Source organism: Dipodomys spectabilis, unplaced genomic scaffold (assembly GCF_019054845.1).
Source record: "Dipodomys spectabilis isolate Male_0828 unplaced genomic scaffold, ASM1905484v1 ptg000015l, whole genome shotgun sequence".
Taxonomy (NCBI): domain Eukaryota; kingdom Metazoa; phylum Chordata; class Mammalia; order Rodentia; family Heteromyidae; genus Dipodomys; species Dipodomys spectabilis.
In genome coordinates this window covers 13,730,571-13,751,141 of record NW_024870692.1, presented here as the reverse complement: position 1 = coordinate 13,751,141, position 20,571 = coordinate 13,730,571, and the positions used below count along the sequence as shown (strand labels likewise).

Below are 20,571 nucleotides of genomic sequence, written 5' to 3'. Positions count from 1 at the left end.
GCAGTTAGGCTGGCAAGTTGAGAGGCCCAGGTAAAACTGCTCAGAGTGGCAGAGGCAGGCAGCAGTTGGCAGGAGGGAATATGTCAGTGGGCAATCAAGAAAGTAAACCTAACACAGCTGGTAGGGAACTAGCTGTCAGAGAGACTCTTCCACTACAGGAGGTGTTACATGAAGGTCCCTGAATCCCATGCTGTGCTTTAGTGGTTTAGGGCCTATGGATAAACTCTGGGCCGGAACTCTGTGCTGCAACTTAATTGTCAAAAGCCTCAAGCTTGAACCCTGAAGTATGCCCACTACCTTAGCTTGTCAAAGGCCCAAGACTTACTGCTGTTGCACATCATCATTTTATACTTCTGCCTGCAAATACTTGCAAAAGCTTAGAATAACTGGAATTGCTCTTCTTTATCTGCCCACAATTTCTATCTGGGTATAGCAAAAGACCCCCAGCCAGCTTGTTTGGAACATTAAACTGTGTATACATTGTGAAATATTTAAATAAAACAAATTAACATATCCACCTCATATACCTTTGTTTTGTTTTGTTTTGAGAACATTTAAGATCTCTTAACACTCACTGTTCTGTATAATACATCTCAAGATGGATTTGGATTTTTAACAATCCACAACTTTGTCAAATTCTAAAATATATCTCTGGGGACTTGATAAATGTTCCAGAGCTCTTCTACAATGACGTTTTGGTTCTATATTTCACTGCCTTTATCATTTGCAAAAATGGCACCTGTCTTAATTTTAACTCTTTGAATCTTGGTCTATTTGGATAGAGAGTTAAGCTTGTTAACATAGCATTTTTTCCTCATGTATTTAAGTCAGCTTGACTTTTTGTTATTGTTGATAGCTGCAATTTTTAATAATACATTGGGTCTGGAATTGCTTGGCATGTTTATGATTGCATTCAAGACTAGGGTTGCAGTTCAGTGTTAGAGAACATGCTTGGCATGCACAAAACCCTGTGTTCAATCCTTAGCACTAAAAGAAAAAAAATATTGCAGTCCAAAAGTCATTGTAGACAATTTTTCAGAGCTAAAGGAATAGTCCCACTACTGCCAGGGTTCTTATTTCCTGGTTTGCTAATGATGGCATGGTCCTTCTGATGGTGGCTCATTTATAAAACAGTTCCCTTTATGAAGACTCCAAAATGGCTTTCCTGTTCACAAAAGAGGAAATGGCTCTTTGGAGAATAATGCTTGATTACTTGCTCACTGAGAGCAAAGTTTTCCATTTGCACAAAGGAGAATTTTTTCAGTCTGTTTATAAAATTTCCTTCAGTGCCTCAGTGTCTGGGAATCAGAGTAACTTCAAGCAAGCTTAAGAGAAAGTTTAAGGCCCCCAAATATGTTCACAGAAGCTGTATTTCCACGTAGAACAGTCTTGATAGCCAAGTCCTATGTGAGGAAGGAAGCAGCCACTTGGATTCCACACCAATTCAGAACACTAGCATGGCATAGAGTTCATGGTCTTATCTCCCTCAGTTCCTCTTCCCATTTTTGCTTGGAAATTTGCCCCCTGAGCCGCTGTTCTTCCACCCAGAAACAGTATTGAGCAGGAGGTAATAAAGAAAAGCAAAGTAGGATGAGTCCAAATACTCTTTTACTTCCTACCTCAACTTCATCCTTTTGTGTTTTGTTTTGCTTTTTGACTATCTTGCTTCAGGCTGGCCTATACTTCCTGGGCTCAAGCAATCTGTCTTGGCCTCTGAAGATCCTAGGATTACAAAAATATATTGGAGCACAGATGACACTTTAATCCTTTTTTTTTTCTCCAAAGCAATGGCCTTTTTGCATAATACAGTTAATTTAAGAAATGGTTGACTGAGTGTCAAGAGAAAGAATAGTATTAGTCTTGGCCAGTTAAGTCTTCTTGAATTATATAAACCTCATTGGTTAAGATTCTTCATAAAGGGGAACAATGAATCTTTAATGAAGAAAGAGGTTCAAGATCTGACAGATTTAGCACAATCATTTGAAATATTACTGCCTACTGTTCAGGTAACTGATCTTCAACCTTTTGACTGTCTAAGGTTATTTTTGATTACTATCAATGGGTAGTGCTACTGGCATCTCGTGGTCTGGGCCAGCAATGCGGCTAAACATAACCGGACATCTCCCTCAACCAAAGTAACTCCCCCAAAGCCAAGGACTGAAAACCTAGACAGACTGAGAAACTTCAGTCTAGATAAAGATAGTACATAATGGATCCCAAATCCGGAACAGAGGTGAGAAATGTTTTACTTCTTTTTTGTTAGATGTTGGACAGAAGCTATTTACTCATTTGAGAATTCTAATAAGTTAAAATTGCATGGTATGAACATCTTCATAATTGTAATTGTTTATTTCAGTATGCTATTACATCACACATTGCCTACTCTGATTGGATCCATATTTGTGATATGTAGACCATGTCCCTTTCTTTTATAACTAATCAAATTATTGCCTTCTAGTCACTTAAATTTTGTTATCTTTTTTTATTTTTTTATTTTTTTGCAATAGTTCCTGGAACATTTAAAAACTCCCAAGAATATCTGTTTCTCTTTCATTTAATCTAGTAGGTGGAATAATTTCTCAGGGAGCAAAAGTGGATATAAAAGAAAATTTGTTTTAACATCCTGTCACAAAAATACTCCTTGTTCCCTCTTCCCAATTTGTGTTAAAATAACTGCCTAAATCATGCCTATCATTCAATATGAAAATCCTCAAAAGTAAACTGTCTTTACATTATGCCTTCTCTTATCAGCTATGGTGTTTTGTATCCATTTCTTCTAAGATTTGCTGCTATTTTCATTTCCCACATAAGGAGAGAGTTGTTTTATGACTACTGAATTTTTTTCTAGTTCTCCATCAGTCTGTATCATTGTTAACATTTAATTATGTTTTGGCTTCATAATTTTTTTCCATGCTGCTAAACATGACAGAAGATCTCTCCCAACAAAAATAACTCTTCCAAAGCTAAGGATTGAAAATATAGACAGACTGAGAAACTTTAGTCTAGATAAAGATAGTGCATAATGGACCCCAAATTCAGCACAGAGGTGAAAAACGTTTTATGTGTTTGAGTGGCATCATTGGTATGTTTGATACCTATATTATAATGTGATATTTGTCTATGAGTTCTATACTGGCAAAGGCTATTTTTTTCTACAAAAAATGTAGACAAAACAAACTTTGGGGCCTCTTACATGCATGGACTCCAAGACTAATTTTCTCCTCCAGGAACTTGGAAAGGAAGTTTGAGACACACACACACACACACACACACACACACACACACACAGACCAAAGCCATGAAGTATTGCTTAATAACTATCAATTTAGATTGCCTTTATATTCTTAGCTCTTCCCTTAGCTTGTACCCTAATTCTGATACTAACTCATCATACAGCCAGGTGCTTGTGGCTCACATTTGTAATCCTTGTTACTCAGGAGGCTCTCTGAAACTTGTGCGCCAAGATCTTCCTTTCTTTTAAGTTGATTTTCTGCCAGGCGCCAGTGGCTCATGCCTGTAATCCTAGCTACTCAGGAGGCTGAGATCTGAGGATTGTGGTTCAAAGCCAGCCTAGGAAGGAAAGTCTGTGAGACTCTTATCTCTACTTAACCACCAGAAAACCAGAAGTGGTGCTGTGGCTCAAGTGGTAGAGCACTAGCCTTGAGCTGAAGAGCTGAGGGACAGTGCCCAGGCCCAGAGTTCAAGCCTCATGACTGACCCCCCCCCCCAAAAAAAAAAAAAGAAAGAAAGAAAGAAAGAAAGAAAAAGAAGTTGATTTTCTTAGGTATTTGACTACTGATAGTGCAAGACACAAGCAACTCTACGGTTTTATGTATACTGTGAAGTATTTGCTGCTTTGGAACATCACAAAGCACTTTCATGTCTTTAATTACGGTGTTCTTCAAGTTGAGCATTTTCTTTTCATTTCTTGGTGCTTCCTTTGTGATGCCTTCTGAAATGTCATGTACCCCAAGTACACTCTACTTGCACTTCCATCCCAGCATTGATTTTACTTTAAGGGTAGTTAAAGTAGATGGTATTTACAGTGTGCTTGTGTAGGAGATTATAGGCTCTTTGAGGACAGAGGTTAATTCTAGTATCCTCAGGTGCCTTCCTAGAAAGAATGTCTGGGTTCCAACTCTCTTTATTGGCCTTTGGTCTTTGGTTCCAAAGCATTCACGTAGGGTTCTCCAGATTATTTCTGCTTTGATCTTTCTGTGAGAACAGCTTTTCCTTTTCCTTTTCATTTGATCACTTTTTTATCCAATAGATATTTATTAAGCTCAGTCCAGGTGCTTAAGTTATGCAGGTGAAGTGCTTTATTATGGTAGGATCCTCAGAGTGTGAAACAGATAGTACACAAGTAAATAAATAAGCAAATTGTGAAAGTCTGGCATATGATGAGCTGTGCAGGAAATACAGGTGGGGGGAAATGTGATGGAGAGCAGAAGTGATCATGATGGTCAGGAGCTCGGCAGTGTGTGAGGTTTGAATCTGTGCCAGCAACACTGCTTCTCTAGTGAATGGCTCTAATGTAGCCTTGGGGAATGTTCTTCTTGGCTACTTTTGTGTTCCTCTTGGCACTATGTCCAGTAAATGAGGTGACACCATCTATGGGGCCACAAAAGGCTTCTATCTTTGAAGTGGAAATGCCTATTTAATGGGGTTGGCATATTGCAGGGATTGAGTCACGTCTCTAAAGGGCTGCAGTGTTCAGGACTCATGATATATGAAGCCTTCTCTTGCTTGCATTCCCCTTTCCCCACAAATGATGGGTAAAATAAGAGGATGAAATAATACTTAAAGACCACAGGAAGTGCAGAAGTCATCAATCCTTTACCTCCATTGTATTTTCTGCTTTGAAAATAATCTTGGTCATTTGTAGATCGCTTTTTCCAGTTTCTCCTTTTCCCTTTGCCCCATTTCTTTTCTACATTGTGGTTGACAATGTGTCTTGTCCTATTCCCAAGTTGCTCAGTGGAAACTGAAATTCTAATTTATTTGGGGAGATACGTGTTATCCTTATTTGGGTAAGGTAAGTGGTAGGGACCCAGAGCTTAATAAGTTTACTTCAACTTGTGAACAATAGGTTTAAGGATAGATAAAGTCAGGTGATCCCATATAATGACCTGTAAGTGTTTAGGTGCCACTATTTGAAGCCTGGAATAGGTTTTTTTTTTTTTTTTTTTTTTTTGTTTAAAGTAATAGCTTCTATTAGAAATGACTTTATGGTAAATGTTATAAGGTGGTTTCTTATTGAAATTAGGTACAATGTAAATAATATCTTTTTGAATTCTGGGTAGAAGAAAAATTGGATTCCTAAAAATTCAAATGCTATTGTTTTTGTTTCTTCCTTAAACCATTGGTATTCAGAATAGGTTTGTGTCTACAAGTAATAAATGCTCATGAATTTATACAATTTATATAATACAAGCTATTTCAGCACAAATTAATTTAGCCATAAAAGTTACAGTGATTCATTTGCTTGAGTTTTTAGGATTTAACTTTTGCATCATGTTCAGTGTTGGTTTTGAGATAGTTTTGAGAGAGTAATTCTTTAAATAAGATTTGTGCTTTAACACAAAGTTCAGATATTATTAGATATTATTGGCAATTATTAGAAGTTAAAAAAGTTTTTGTAAAATTACTTGTGCCTCCTCCCTTGCTCATTCGTCAGGGTGCTAAGTGGTTGTGGAGACAATTTAATGAAGACAATTTTCCACAGACTTTAGCACAAAAATAAATTTGACTTTGGAGCATCACAAATGACTGAATCTCGGAAATGAAAAAGATACAGAAAGGTCATATGGCTTGTCCTTCTCCATTCAGGCAGGTTTGTGCTTCTCATTACTGCTGGGTGAGAATTTATCCTAATTCTGAAGACATCCTGGGAAGAGGACCTCACCAGCTCCCTCGTTATCGCTAATGTGAAACATCCATCAACTGTGGAAAATTTGTCTGAAAGACATCTAATTTCCTCATACTGAAGTTTATTCCCATTTCCTTTAAACGAGTCTTCATTGATGAACACGAGAGATTGCTGTTAACTCCCCTCTTTAGAAAGACAGGATTGAAGGAGATGGCAGTGCCCACAAAGCTCTGTGAGCAGTATCTGTCTTACAGTGGGCTCTCAAAGGACATCAACTACTATAATCACAATTATTAAGACCATCATTATAGAAAGAAACATCTGGGCCTTTTTATGTTTGGTGACAAAGGACTATGAAGTACTTTTGGATTTAGGAGCTCTGACTACCCTGCCGATTTATGTGTTATATCCTGAGGCTGATCCCTGGGCAGTAGAAAGGAATACACAATTAGTGGTTGATATGTGTAAAGGCAGGAAAACCCATGTGCCATAATTGACTACAAGCTTTTTGAGAGCACGTACATAACCTACTAGTTCTGAGTTCTTAGGACTTAGCACAGTGCCCCACGTAGAAAGATACAATATATACCCAGGTTGATAATTTTATATTGATTATTTAAATAATCATTTCAATCAAATACTTGTTAGTTATCATATGAATATTATTCCATCTTCCAATATGATAATAAAAGTTAAAAATTATCTTTGGACATAGTGATACTTCTTAGGTCAAACCTTTCCCTGCCCATCTCTCCCTTTAATTTGGATAGAGTGGTCATGGTGGTCCTCACCTGAAGGGGATCCAGATTCATCTAGGTTATTTATGATTATATTATAGAGACCAAAAGTAAGCCCTGAGTCTTGTAACAACCTTGCTCATGGTGGTAAGTTCTGATATTCCATGCTCTTTCCTGATGCCTCCTGGCCTTACACTGAATTCTTTGGTGATGAGGGATAAAGTTCAAAGTTAGGAGAGATGTTTCAGCTAATCAGAGACTTGAATACAACATTCAGCTTTGATCAAGGGCACTACTTTCCTACTTGAGCTCTAAAATGTAATCCAAGGGAATTGATAACCATTAGCTGTTAGAAGATTGTCCAAGGAGATAGCCTGAGAAAAGAAAATAATGAGGTTAAGATGAAGGATATGCTCAGTTTTAGCTCCAGCATTCCCCTATTGCAGCCATCTGAGTTACACCGTTAAGCCCATGTTGACATGAGGTTGAGTATGGGAGAGGAGAAGGGAGGAAAAACCCTTTTTTAAAATTTCACTTAGAGTAGATGCCATGCTATTATTTCCTCTCCCACCTCCATCTTTTTTGTTACCAAAATCATGCCCTGTAGGAATTATTCTCTAAGCTTCAGAGAGGAGGATGAATAGAGTGAACTACAGTAGAGAGAAAGGCTTTTTTTTTGAGTAGTTTATTGGAGGTAAGAGTTTCACAGGGACTTTTCTGCCTGGGCTGGCTTCAGAACCACAATCCTCAGATCTCAGCCTCCTCAGTAGCTAGGATTACAGGTGTGAGCCACTGGCACTCAGCTCCAGAACTCTCTTAGCAAATACAATGAAATATGTTTCTTGGATGGAAAGGCAGCACAACAAAGCAAAAGCCACGGGGAGTGAAAGTTTTGCATTCAAGCACATCAACAGGGGAAAGAGGATTTAGGTCCAGTTTTCTAGGTGAGATGGAATTGTAGGTGTTGATCTCTTTCAATTATTTTTTTTTACCTCTTAAATGTATTTTCCTTGAATTATCAAAAAATGAAGATTCATGAGATGAGTGAGATGGATAGATTCTTTTGAGAGATTTAATTTCCTTGTGTGAACAGGTTGCCCTTCTGCTGGGTACTGCAGACTTATTGGGGATGATTGGAGAGTCCTATCAATCTTTTGACTTGATTGGTATAAACATGAGAGACATTGGTACAGGGGGCTTTGGGGGACTCCTTTCCTCATCCATGACTTTTACTTCTTGAGCATCAGCCTAGAGCTGAGGGCTTGTGAAGACTGAAGAATGGTCTTCAGTGAGTGCAATGCTTCTTATCTAGGAATCTGAGAATCCAAGTCTGAATTATTCTATCTCACTAGTTCTAAGCTGGTACACTTCATGAAAAGGCATCTTTTATGTGTGTCTCCCTCTTTTAACTGAAAGAACCAGCTTGGTTGCCTTTGGGCTCTTCTAGTTTTAGGAAGCTGTGTGGCAGATTCTGAGTGAGGAAGGCAAAGGGGCAATAGAGTGCCATCAACCGCAAGGCCAGCTCTCCCCTCTTTGCTTAGTACACAAGTGGGCTTAGAAAGACCAAGCCCCCAGCACACATGTTTGTGTTGGGGCATACATTCACTGGAAGTGGGAAGTGTGCGGCGAAGAGCTGCCATTTCTCAGAAGGTATTATTATATCCCTGAAATGTTTAAATTATTAAGCAATATTGTTTTATGTGCCCAGAATTCTTTTTTTTCTTTCTGGTCCTGTTTCTTGAACTCAGGGCCTGGACACTGTCCCTGAGCCTGTTTGTGCTCAAGGGTAGCGCTCTATCACTTGAGCTACAGTGCCACTTTTGGCTTTCTTTTTGGATAGTTTAGTGGAGATAAGAGTCTCACAGGGACTTTTCTGCCTGGACAGGCTTCCAACCATGATCGTCAGACCTCAGCCTCGTGAGTAGCTAGGATTACAGGTGTGAGCCACTGGTACTCGGCTCCAGAACTCTCTTAACAAAATGAAGTATTTTTTCTTGGATGGAAAGGTAGCATAGCAAAGCAAAAGCCAGCCTGGCTTAACTGGTCAGGTGTCCAACTTCAGTGGCCTGGATACTAAGCTTCAAATCTTGGCCTTCCTAGCTGGGTGATCTCAAGCAAACTTAAGTTCCCAATGCCTGGAATCCTTCTGTAAAATAGGCAATGATATTAATATTAGCAACATGAGAATTAAATAAGCAAACAAACTTATAGGGTTGGACCATGGTAAGGGCTATATAAGAGTTTGTTAAATAAATAAGCATCTTTTCTCATTATGCATTATCCTCTTGCCTTAGAGAGTCTGAATCAAGAGTGTGTCCTATAATTTATCTTTCTAGTCAGTTAAGTTTGGCTATGTAATAAACGGGGCCTCATGCGAAATAGAAATACAGCTTCCTTCTTCAAAACTACTATGAATTTCAAAATGACAGGAGCAGGGTATTCCATTCAGTATAGGGCTCTCTGAGGCCTATATTTCTGTGTGATTGCACAGGTTACATCGACACCCCATGAAGCTGGTGCTGGGGTCAAGAGTTAAGGCTTGACTTATCTACTACGGTTTTCCTGAACTGGCTTTAGAAATGACTATGGGAGAACATGTCAAATGTCTCTGATTATCTCTCTGCAGTTGGGGCAAGGTGGCTAGCAATGAGGTTTTTAAAATTTGTTTTTGTTTTTAAAATATAAAGTCAGGGGTATGTCGATCAGCTCCCTAGAAGGATTCCTTTGAAAAGGAGAACATAATCTTTCTTTCTTTAAGTGGAAATGGATCCAACTTTTATTTTTCTTCCTTTTAGACTTGGCAGTGTTCCTCCAAAAGCCTCTTGCTTAGAGTCAGTGTCAATTGAGTGATGGCCTGGATGCCCTGCTTAATGCTAAAGTGGCTTCATGCAGAGAACTGAAATGACACAGATGATTCATTTACACATTTATTTTCTATCTTGCTTCTTCTACCAGACTGAAATGGAGAACAATGCCAGCAATTTTATAGACATTTTGACATAAAGTAAACAAGTACTTTGATGTTGAACAATTGTACAGACTACTACATGCATATACGTATGCTGATTGGTGCAGAAATATTGAGTTGATCAGCAAAACTATTAATACAAAATCATATTTTCTTTTTCTGGTGTTCAAATGCAGCAGATAATGGGGACACGGATACAAACACCATTAAATGGGAGAGAAAGGCATTGTATTAATGGTGCAGGATGGATAGCTGAACAAACATAAGTATGCTAAATCATATCCTCTTTACAAAACCGAAATCAAAACACTTTGTAAATCTAATGAAATAAAGCACGTGGAGGCAGATGAATTAGACTAGACAAAACTTAGAGCATATGCTTCAATTTCTATTGAGAATGTGTATTAAAAGCCAACACAGTATAAGATGAAAGGCTAATGTTATTATGGATGTAGACAAGATAGGATAACTCAATTGAGACATCTTAAAAACTCAAATGACTCATTGTGCTTCTTTTTTCCTGCAGCGTTCAGAACACTCGTCAACTAATATGAAAACCCTCAAAAACACTGAAGTTAATAAAAGTGAATAATGCTTCATGCGACCATACTTACAAACTTAAATTCCAGGCACAACTTAGAAATATGAAGTTGTTTTACTTACTAGACAAGTACATGGTAATTTTAAGAACTAATTGTTTAATAGTTAATCTCTGATAGTTTACTTCTTAGGTTTTAAAAATAGCTTTTGTGGATTCTTTTTCTGGGAGATGCAAGGACTTAAAACAATTAAAATCTGTAGTACTTGAGAAAAAAGGCTGTGTATTATTGTATTTTATAGAGAAGTTATTCAGGATTATCTACAGAGTTCATTGTGTGCATTAGTTATTGAAAGTACTGAATACTTTCACTATAAGTTTTAAGAAAATTACTTTGTGAATCTCCACAGAGTTGTCCTGAGTTTAACAATAAACATAATTCTAGTATTATATATTGATTTAATGAGTTTAGAAGTTTGACAGATTTTTAAAAATATGACTCTAGTAAACAACAACAACAACAACAACAACAACAAAACAGTGGATACTTCAGGCTCCCCCTCCTGATCCTAAACACAAGCATGCTCATATGCACACATACAAATACATATACCTCTGAAAGCTAATCTACTTAAAAAAATATACTACTATAAACTTTAGCTTCACTATTTGATAGAAATTTCTCTTACTACATTAACTTTTGTTTATTCATTTTATATTCCTACTTTATTTCTTCTCTTTCCTCCCCAATACTGGCCCTTGAAAGTCCATGTGCATATATGTTAATTTTGTGGATATTCATCTTTAACTCTTTATCTTTCAATGCTGGGATTGAATTCAGGGCCTTACACATGCTAGCCTAGTGCTCTTCACTGAGCTATGTCTCTCCACCCTGACTTTAGCTTTTGGACATGATCATCTTTGAAGATGGCACTTCAGTAGCTAGTTCACTTCTGAGAGATGTACATCCTTTGACTAATGAAAAGAGCTAATGTCACATTGGTTAAGAATTCACCACAGCATCTTTCCTTGATTTTACACATTCAGTAGTGAAAGAAACCATTTGCGACAGGCCTACATTGTCAACAGAAGATCATTTAGGCCATTTGTATGGGAAAACCAGCAGATATTTCTCTTTAGTTTGCTAGTAGTCAACATTTTTAGACTGAATTACTTGACGTAGTTTGACTACGTAAATATGACACACGTTTTTAAATTACAAACCTGAAGAAACATTTGAAATTACTACTACTACTACTACTACTACTACTACAGTATTTATGGTAAAGAATGCGCAGACCGAAATGATTCACACAGTGAGCCATTTAACTTAACAGCAATATTGCACTGTCTCAGACCTTGGGACTACATGTTGAATAAGCAGTTTACAGTCATTTTTGTACCATGGCCTATGTACATGACACCATAACTAAGGTGCTGGCATAGTAAAACAAGACAATCACCATGACAGCTTTTAAACACAGCAGACACAGGACCGTCAACATGGAGTCTTATATAACCACATAGAGACAGGTATAAATACACTTAGTGAGCTGGTTGGGCAGCATACTGCTTTATCAGAATATTATATAATAAACTAGAAACTTCATTGTTGTTGAGAAAACAGGAATACAGTATTCAATAGCCTATATAAGTAAATAGTAGTAAGATCTAAATTGTCATGCAACTGTGATTCAGAACATGGATAGTTTTTCTATGCATCATAAAAATAGAAGGACCAAACCATGTAATGTGTTATACTAAGCTTTTCATGAAATTACTGGGCCATATGGCCCAGGAAAGTCTACCCACCCTAACAACAAAAATCCCCATTGAACAACTCTAAAATAATCACTCCCAAACTAATCAAACAAAGCCAAAGCCTCATTAAAATTATATTATTATTATTTTTTGAATAATGGCTACTTGAGATCCCTGAAGATAAAGTATTAATGTATCTGAGAAATTCCTTCACAGATTCAGTGGAAGAATTTCCCAATTGGTTCATGGTACCCTTTCTATTCCACAAGGCCTATCCAACTGGAATAGTGTTGGACAGTATAAAGGCTGCACAGTGTACTGTGTCCTTAGTATATGTAGTACTTACTTACTACCCAGCTCTACTGTTGCTGTAGGATACAAGGGCTCTATCTAGCTTTTACAGCTTGGCATTTTAACTAAATTGAAAATCAAGTTAGCCTCTCTTTCTACTACTACTTTTCTTGATCAGTAATATTAATACTGAAATAATGTAAAACAAAGAGTTTCTGATGAAATCTGTCTTTATAACAATTTATATTTCAGCTTCTTTGTCAATTTTTTTTTAAGAAAGTGGGTTTAGAGGTTTAATTCAGTGCCTAACACATCTAGAGGTAGTTGCTCTACCACTTGAACTACATCTATACTCCCATAGACTTTAAATTCTCAAAACTGAATGAAGAAAACTTATTTAACACTGAAAGCTTTTGTTCTCACATCGTAGTTTATTCTTAGCCAATAGCCAGTTATGTGGTACTAAATTGGCTGTGAATTACCTCATGAAATGTATCCATAGATTTGTACATATTTCAAACAGAAAGTTGGACATATATGTTGAGTATTCCCCAAATTATAAAGCACTTTTAAATTCTGTGGTAATAGGAGGGTGTGAAGGCTGATTCAAACAGATAACATAGCTAAAGCTTTAGCAGTTGTAGCAAATTATTTTTCTCTAGATGAAATTGGTGTTAGTCTATTCAACATTAAAAAAATTTAAGGCAATTAGGTAAAAAATATACCTAGTTTTCATAGCATGTTACTTGTTAAATAATGTCATTTTTCTCTTCAATGCTGCATGGGTAGGTATATATGTCTATAATTTATCCCACAAATTGTCTTCTCTTCAACGTAATGATAGGTTAACTTTGCACATACATTAAAGTTTTTGATAGTTTAGGAAGTTACAGAAGAATCTAAAAAGATGATATGGAACATGAATGTGAATTGAATAATTTCTTTTGGGGTACTTCATATTTTTAAAATACATTCCTATTTGTCAAACATTGTACTAGATGTTTTCTTAGATGCCATCTCATTTAAGTTATATATCTTCTAAAAACTGAATATTTATAATAAAATGAACATATTAGTACATAGTTACCTAAAGATACTCTTACATAAAATAATTTTACAACTTTAATCCAAATATGAATTATTTGTAATTACAAATATAACAAAGTATAGTTTTGAATATGGCTTTCTCTCCACTTCTAATATCTTTTTCTGTTTTTTTAATGGCTATTATATTTTTGGCCTGGAGCCATATAAAAACTTACCAGGATACTATCATTTTTCCCTGATTGCAATGTCTGTTACTATTGAAAATTAAAAGGGTAATGGTGTTTTTTTACTTTTGGAATATTGCCCTGACAACAGGTACACTAAGTAGTCACATAATCACATTTAGAAGAAACCTTGAATTTAGGATGATGCCTTGTAATAAATCAGTGAATTAGGCAGTGTCTTCCTCTTCAATCCAGTCCTTTACTTTTGAAGGTCAAGAATTTAGTAGAGCCTTAAAAAATACTGTGGTTTGGGGATTATGGTGTAGCTCAGTCAGTAGGGTTCATGCTTAGCATAATCAAGGCTTTGGCTTTCTTAGCATCACCAAACACGCAAGCAAACAAATAAATAAACCAAGCTCTATCTTTTTGTTAATTTTAGAGAAAACATGTCAATGTTTTATTGATGAAAGCCAGTTATTATACTGAATTGAGACAGTTATTTTTTCCTTAGGTCTCTCTTATGTTTTCTGACCTCCTGGGCATCCTTCTTTTGGCTTTGGGTTTCAAGTTGTTACTACCAATAAACAGCTCCCAGAGTCTTTAGACTTGGTACTTGATGCACTCTAAGCAAGCAGATTGGAGGGAAGGATTGCTGGTGTATACGGAAGACAGGAGAGGAATGAGAAATCAGAATGAGCAGGATTTGACATGTAATCAGAAAGATTACCTTTTCTAAGGAGAAGTGGGAAAGAATTCAGTCAAGAACTCAATGTATAGCCAACAAATTAAGAAGAGAGAGGAAAGGGGTGGGTTGGGAAGAGATAGGCGAGAATGTTGAAGGGGGCAACATTGACCAAAATCCATTGTATTTCTAAACTGCTTTGCTTAATGGCAACTCCTTTGTACAACTACTTAAACAGTAATAAAACAAAAGAAAGATGATCTTTTCTGACTAGTATGTAAAACTGGACAAGCTTCAGGGGATGTGAAGGCCAACTTCTGTCCATAAATGGTATAAGTCAAGTATAAGGAAATTAGGATTTCCATATATAAATATATATTTATAAAGTATAATTTCCTTATACTTTAGGGCATAGTAGGTAATGTTTTCTAATGATTCCCCTCTTTCTTTCACTTATCCTCATTTCTTCAAAAAAAAACCAAAACACACAAGGAAGTATAAAAGCAACAGTACAAAATCAGAGTTTGATAGAAAGCCAGGTGCTAAGAGCACTCATAGCCATCATATAGTTGAATTAAAGGTTATTAAGAATGTTTCAGTGTGCTAATGGTACCTCATACTTGCTTAACAAACTTTTTTACACATTCACATTTGAATTTTTTACGGTTTAATATCATGTGTCTTTAAAATTGTATAACTTTGGGACTTAACTATTCTGTGATAAACCTGGTGTTTTGTGAGTTGTAGATTTTTTTTGTTCTTTGTTTTTGAACTAAATAGGATGATTTTGCCAGTTCTTTATGGAAAATTGCACAACATATACATTAATCCTGATGATAGCTTTTCTTGCATAAGGAATTTGGATAATATTAGTACATCTTGTTTTTTTTGTGTTTTGGTTTTTCTTACAAAAATTCTACTTTCAATTGATTTTGTGGTTTGAGTATACTTTTCAGGTTAAAACAAAAGCCCCTAACCCACATGCTTCTTATAAGAATGCTAGAAACATCTTACTTTATAGATGGGTGAGAAATCAGGTTTTAATAGAATTTCTATATCTATATGGAATTCACAAAATTCCTTCCCTGCCATCCCCAAGAGCCATTTCAAGGAGTTTCAGGCTCTACTTGTAATATACAAACTGAATGGAAAAGGTGTCTGGATGATTTAACCCAAGAGCTTTGTTTTCATAGGCCCATGATTCTCAAAACACTATTATGAGTTCCTACAAAGAGAAATACAATCAAAATATCAGGTAGAGAAATACAATCAAAGCATTGTTTTGACACTCTGAGTCCAGACTGCAGACTACTACCCTGCTCAGTAATTAAACTTGTAATTTTGTTGTCATTTTCAGGCAGGAGGTAGTACAGAGGATAGAAATAATATGATACTTAAGAATAAGAACAAAAAAACTAGAAGTTATCACAAAATTGCCCACAGTGTAGTTTTTTTTTCCCTTCTTCTAAATGCGAGGGTAGTAGGGTTTGGAACGAAGTATAAACTTTCAACTTTAAATTCCTTGGCAAATACAATTCCATTTTTTCTCAGGGTGACCACTAGAGGGCACATGATGCAGAGAATAATAAGTATGACTCGGGGTTCATGATAGTCCCCAACCTGTACTGCAGTGTCAGTCAATTTCAGAGAGAGAATTTAATTTTTAAGACTGCATGTTTAGAAATTATATGGGAAAAATTCTAATTCTAAGTTGAGGAATAAAAACACATAACTTGATCCTCGGACTTTTAGAAAATTTCAGACAATAAGCCGAAACAAAATACTGTCATTTTATTTTTAGCCCATCTTGTATAATTGGGGCGGGGGACTGCCTTGGGAATATAATCTCTTAGAATCTCTGATACATTGTAAATCTCAGGAGATGAATTATACATAAGTAAATTTCTAGCACATAGTACTCAATAAATTTTTGTTGCGTATCAGAAGCAACCTGAAAATATCTAATGAGTGAAAATAATTTCTCTAGGAGGAAAAAGTGTACAGCTGTGTAGCCTAAATGTTAATTTTTATGTAGATAGGAAGATCTATTTTTTGGTAGTCCTGGGGCTTGGACTCAGGGCCTGGGCACTGCCTGTGAGCTCCTTTTGACAAGACTAGCACCCTACCACTTAAGCCACAGCACTACTTCTGGCTTTTTCTGTGTATGTGGTACTGAGTAATCAAACCCAGGGCTGCCACTAAGCCACATTTCTAGCTCAGAATAACTAAATTTTATACAAGTATAATATATATGTATCCAGAGCACAAATTTCTTTCTTTTTTTTTTTTGTCGGTCGTGGGGCTTGAACTCTGGGCCTGGGCGCTGTCCCTCAGCTCTTCAGCTCAAGGCGAGAGCTCTACCACTTGAGCTACAGCACCACTTCCCAAATTTCTTTAAGAGCATACTAACAACATTTTTTTTCTTGTTTTCCTTTTTGGGTTCTTCTGTATTTTGTTGGCTTTAAAGCAACTTATTAGTACACTTTCCTGTATTTTGTATATGTTATAAACCTTGTTAAACTTAATAAGGAAGAGGTTATATATCAGTTGAAATGGTAAGTAAGGATTTGTGGAATTGAGTAAAGTTGTTTAAAAAAGGCAAGTAGAAGAAATGATTATTGAAACCACTAAAGGTTAGCAACGAGTTGAACAAGATAGGGTGCCATCAAGATTTTGGAGTTGAGAACTTTCTGCTTTAAAGGCCAATCAGGAATTACTCTTAAACATTTGCATTTCTATTTAGGCTTTGCAGTTTTCTTTTCTTGCTTTTTTGCTTCTTTTTCTTTCATTTTCTCCTTAAATTTTATTCACAGGAAGACATTGCCATGGCAAAATATGCATTCCATGATTAAATTCTCTGTGGATTCAGTGAATAAATCCTGCGCGTCAAGCTGGTTTATTTCTGAATACTGAATTTCAAATATTAGAAAATTAGAGGAGTAAGCAGAGAATAATGAGGTATCCCTAACATGTTGCCTATACAATTATAGGACACACAAAAAGATCACTAAAATGCTCTATTTTAACCATATAATCATGAAAACACTATTCAAAGGTAATATTAAAACAGACTTTTTCACTAACATTAAATTTGCTCTAGGTATTTGTAATGACATATTACTGGCTATTTTGATAAGCAATACATCTGATTAAAATTATATTATACATAATATAATATATATAGATAGCTAGATAGTTGAGAATCCCAGACTTGTATATGCTAAATTCTCTATGACTGAGCTACATTTTGAACCCTGAAAAATTCTCTTTTAATTTATCAGATAATTAGGAGAGATAACTCATAACTAACCACAAATCAGCTTGATGATTTGGTATTTCATATATGAAAACTAAACTGTGACTCAAAAATAATTATACATCAGATGTTATAACATCGTTCTATTTCTTTTTTAATGTTTTTTATTGTAAAAATAGTGTGCAGAGGGGTTAGAGTTAAAAAATATGGAATGCTTCACAGATTTGTGTGTCATTCTTGTTCAGGGGCCATGCTAATCTTCTCTGTATCTTTCCAATTTTAGCATATGTGCTGCTGAAGTGAGCACCCATCATTCTATTTCTTAGGAAACAGGTCTTCAGAAAATAATGTAATTCGTTCTTGTCATATGCTTCCCTGGTTTGACCCCTGGCTGATTTTTTTTTCCATCTTCTAAAATGACATTTCTTTGTAACCCAAATTATTCTGAGTGTGGTATCAGTGAATCAGGTACATTTTCATTAGCTTCTAGTGCTTGCCATTGAATATAGAAATATTTGCTGAACGAATGAACAGTGGGATGATGACTAAATACAATTAGATAATAGTTTATGAGCTTAGATGAGAACGATTTCTAAAGTTTCCATTGCATTTGTTTTAGAAGATTAAGTGGCTTGTTTGAAGCTTTCTGTCTAATGGCTTTGGCATATTATACCACAAACAATTAATTCTTCTCCTTAGCCAAAGCACAGTACCTTAGTGGCCAGAAGTTCAGATTGGCAAACATATTTGTTAAATATGGCTCATGCCAATGATAGCAAGTCATTACAATTTGGCATGTCTCCTTGAACTTTAAACAAACTTCATGAGTATAAATGCACCTCCAGTTTCATATATTAATAGAAAAAACTAATTAAACATAATTTCCAGAGATATGCCAGGCTTGAAGCTAGATGACACACAGGCCAGTGACCTGTGTGAACTTGAGCAAAGAACAAAACCTCTCTTGTCCTTTATTGATAACTCAGGAGGCTGTTGTGAGAAAAGAAAAATAAAGTGGTCTACACATATAAGGTTTTTCACTCGTTAAATTGTAAAAGGTAATAGTTGAGTTATTGACTTTTGTCAGTGTCTATATGACAGTGAGACTGTTAACACCAAAATAATAGGCGCTGGCACATGTTTTCCTTGTTACCATATCTGGGTCTTTCAGGGTAATTCATGTGCTTGCTTCAAAGCAGTTGGATATGTCAGAGATAAAAAGTCAAATGAAAACGTTTATAGTCTTTAGTCAACCCCAGGGATCTATTTAGTCTATAACTCTTGTATGTTTATTAGAAACCAACTTGACATATAAAATGATGCTTGCTTCCCTCCCTCCTTCTTTCTCTCTTCCTTCTTTTTCTCTTTCCCTCCCTCTTTCCATCCTTCTTTAAAAAGAAGCTGTTCACAGTCCTGGGGACAGAACCAGGGTGTTATAAATGAGAGGCAAGTTCATCCTAGCACCCAATGCACGCATATCTATTTTTTCCATATCTTTTCTTTTACGATTCTTTTCAACCTCTGTACTAAAACTGTGGTATGGCAACTTTCACTAGTTGCTAAGAGAGAAGACTCAGATTAACCACTGTTGGGACTAGGTTATTTTGAGGCCATTCAAATCAACTTACTGACATTAATTCCTGGTTGCTGAGCTAGGTAAATGATGCATGAACTCTCTCCACTGCAGAAACTTCAAATTTCTGCAAATACTATATTACCAATACCATATTCCTACCAATCCAGGCAGTGCTTCTCAAACTCAGGGTGTATCTTCCAAAGGTACAAAAGAGGTATTTGAAGTTATAAGAGTATCAGTTTTGCTAGTTAGTAATATAAAGCATCATTTAAAAATATTTAAACAGATATATCATGGAATAAAATGCAACACTAACATGAAAATTTTAATGTAAAGTATAAGACTTCAAAAGAACTCTGTGCTTCTTAAGTATATTTCTGGGTCTTTCCAGGTATACAGTTCAATTTTGAGTTAGGAACAGTTTATTGAAAAGCATTAGGAAGCATTGCACAGGTGCATCCCAGGAGCCCTTGGTCTCTGTAAATTGCCTCCTTGTGAAATATCAAAGTCAAACATATATTTTTTTTCTTAAAGAGGGGGATTTTCTTCTTTTCTTTGCTCCCTTTAGCTAGAGATTTTTGGCCAAGAGAAACTAAGAAAAGAAATGGAGGTTAAGTTTTCCATGTTTTTGAAATCATTTAAGACCAAAACAAACCAAACCCAAACCCAAACCAAACCAAATCCAACAAAAACATATCTAAGTGTCTCCTTAGATTTTAGGGGGAAGAACTTTTAAGGTGGAAATTTATTTTGGAGGAATATCAGGATTTTGCTCAGATGTACAAGAATGCTGACAATAAACATTCTGGTGCAGGGTTCTTAGGAGAAAACCTAGTAGACACATAAAAGACAGAACATTAGTCAACTCTTCAGGAAATAATTTAAATCCACTTTTGAAGCCTGATGAATAAAAGAACAGATTCATCAATAACTCCTTTATGAAGCTAGGTAAAGAAAATTACTTCTATAACTTATTTGCTACTCATCTATTAGCAGCTATATCTGTTTGACTTTGAAAACATATATATATATATATATATATACACACACACACATATATATAAACATCTATATATATAAAGTTTAAATACTCTAGATTGAAAAAAATCTAGTTTTAGACACTGAAATAAGTATGAGTAATATAAATATCAACAACTAATGGCTATAAACTTTTAAAGGTTATGTTTAGAAACAAACATGAAAGCCATTAAGAAATTCTAAGCACAGTGAAAAAAGAAATGTTTTAAATTATTTTTAGCAGCAAGACTGCTTGAATTTCAACTGATATAAAACTCGTTTTTGTTATCTGAAACGTAATGACCAGATTTTTGTTAAAAAAGAAAATGGTAAAACCTTAAGTGAATCTAAATATATGACATATTTTCTCCTGTTTCTCTTGTTTTAAAGATAGAATAAAATTTCGATAAAAAACAAACCATAACTTCTAGTTTTAATTTAAGCCGGAATTTTTCTGAGTATTTCCCTAAACTATATATACACATAGGTACAATATTCATGTTTCTTAGGTTAAACTGGACATTTTCTGGGAGACCAAGAAGTTTTAATTAATTTGAAGTTTTAAGGGAGCTTAGAAATGATTTTGTCTTTTTTTTCTTTTTCTTTTTTCTTTTGTCGGTCATAGGGCTTGAACTCTGGGCTCAGGTGCTATTCCTCAGCTCTTC

At 35.7% G+C, this 20,571-nt stretch overlaps 1 non-coding gene across 1 annotated transcript; it reads right to left on the bottom strand.

The window, feature by feature from the left end:
- Window positions 1-17,513: 17,513 nt before the first annotated feature.
- LOC122096547 lies at window positions 17,514-17,620 on the bottom strand. The gene has a single exon (XR_006145332.1). It is a non-coding gene; the product is annotated as a U6 spliceosomal RNA (small nuclear RNA).
- Window positions 17,621-20,571: the final 2,951 nt, after the last annotated feature.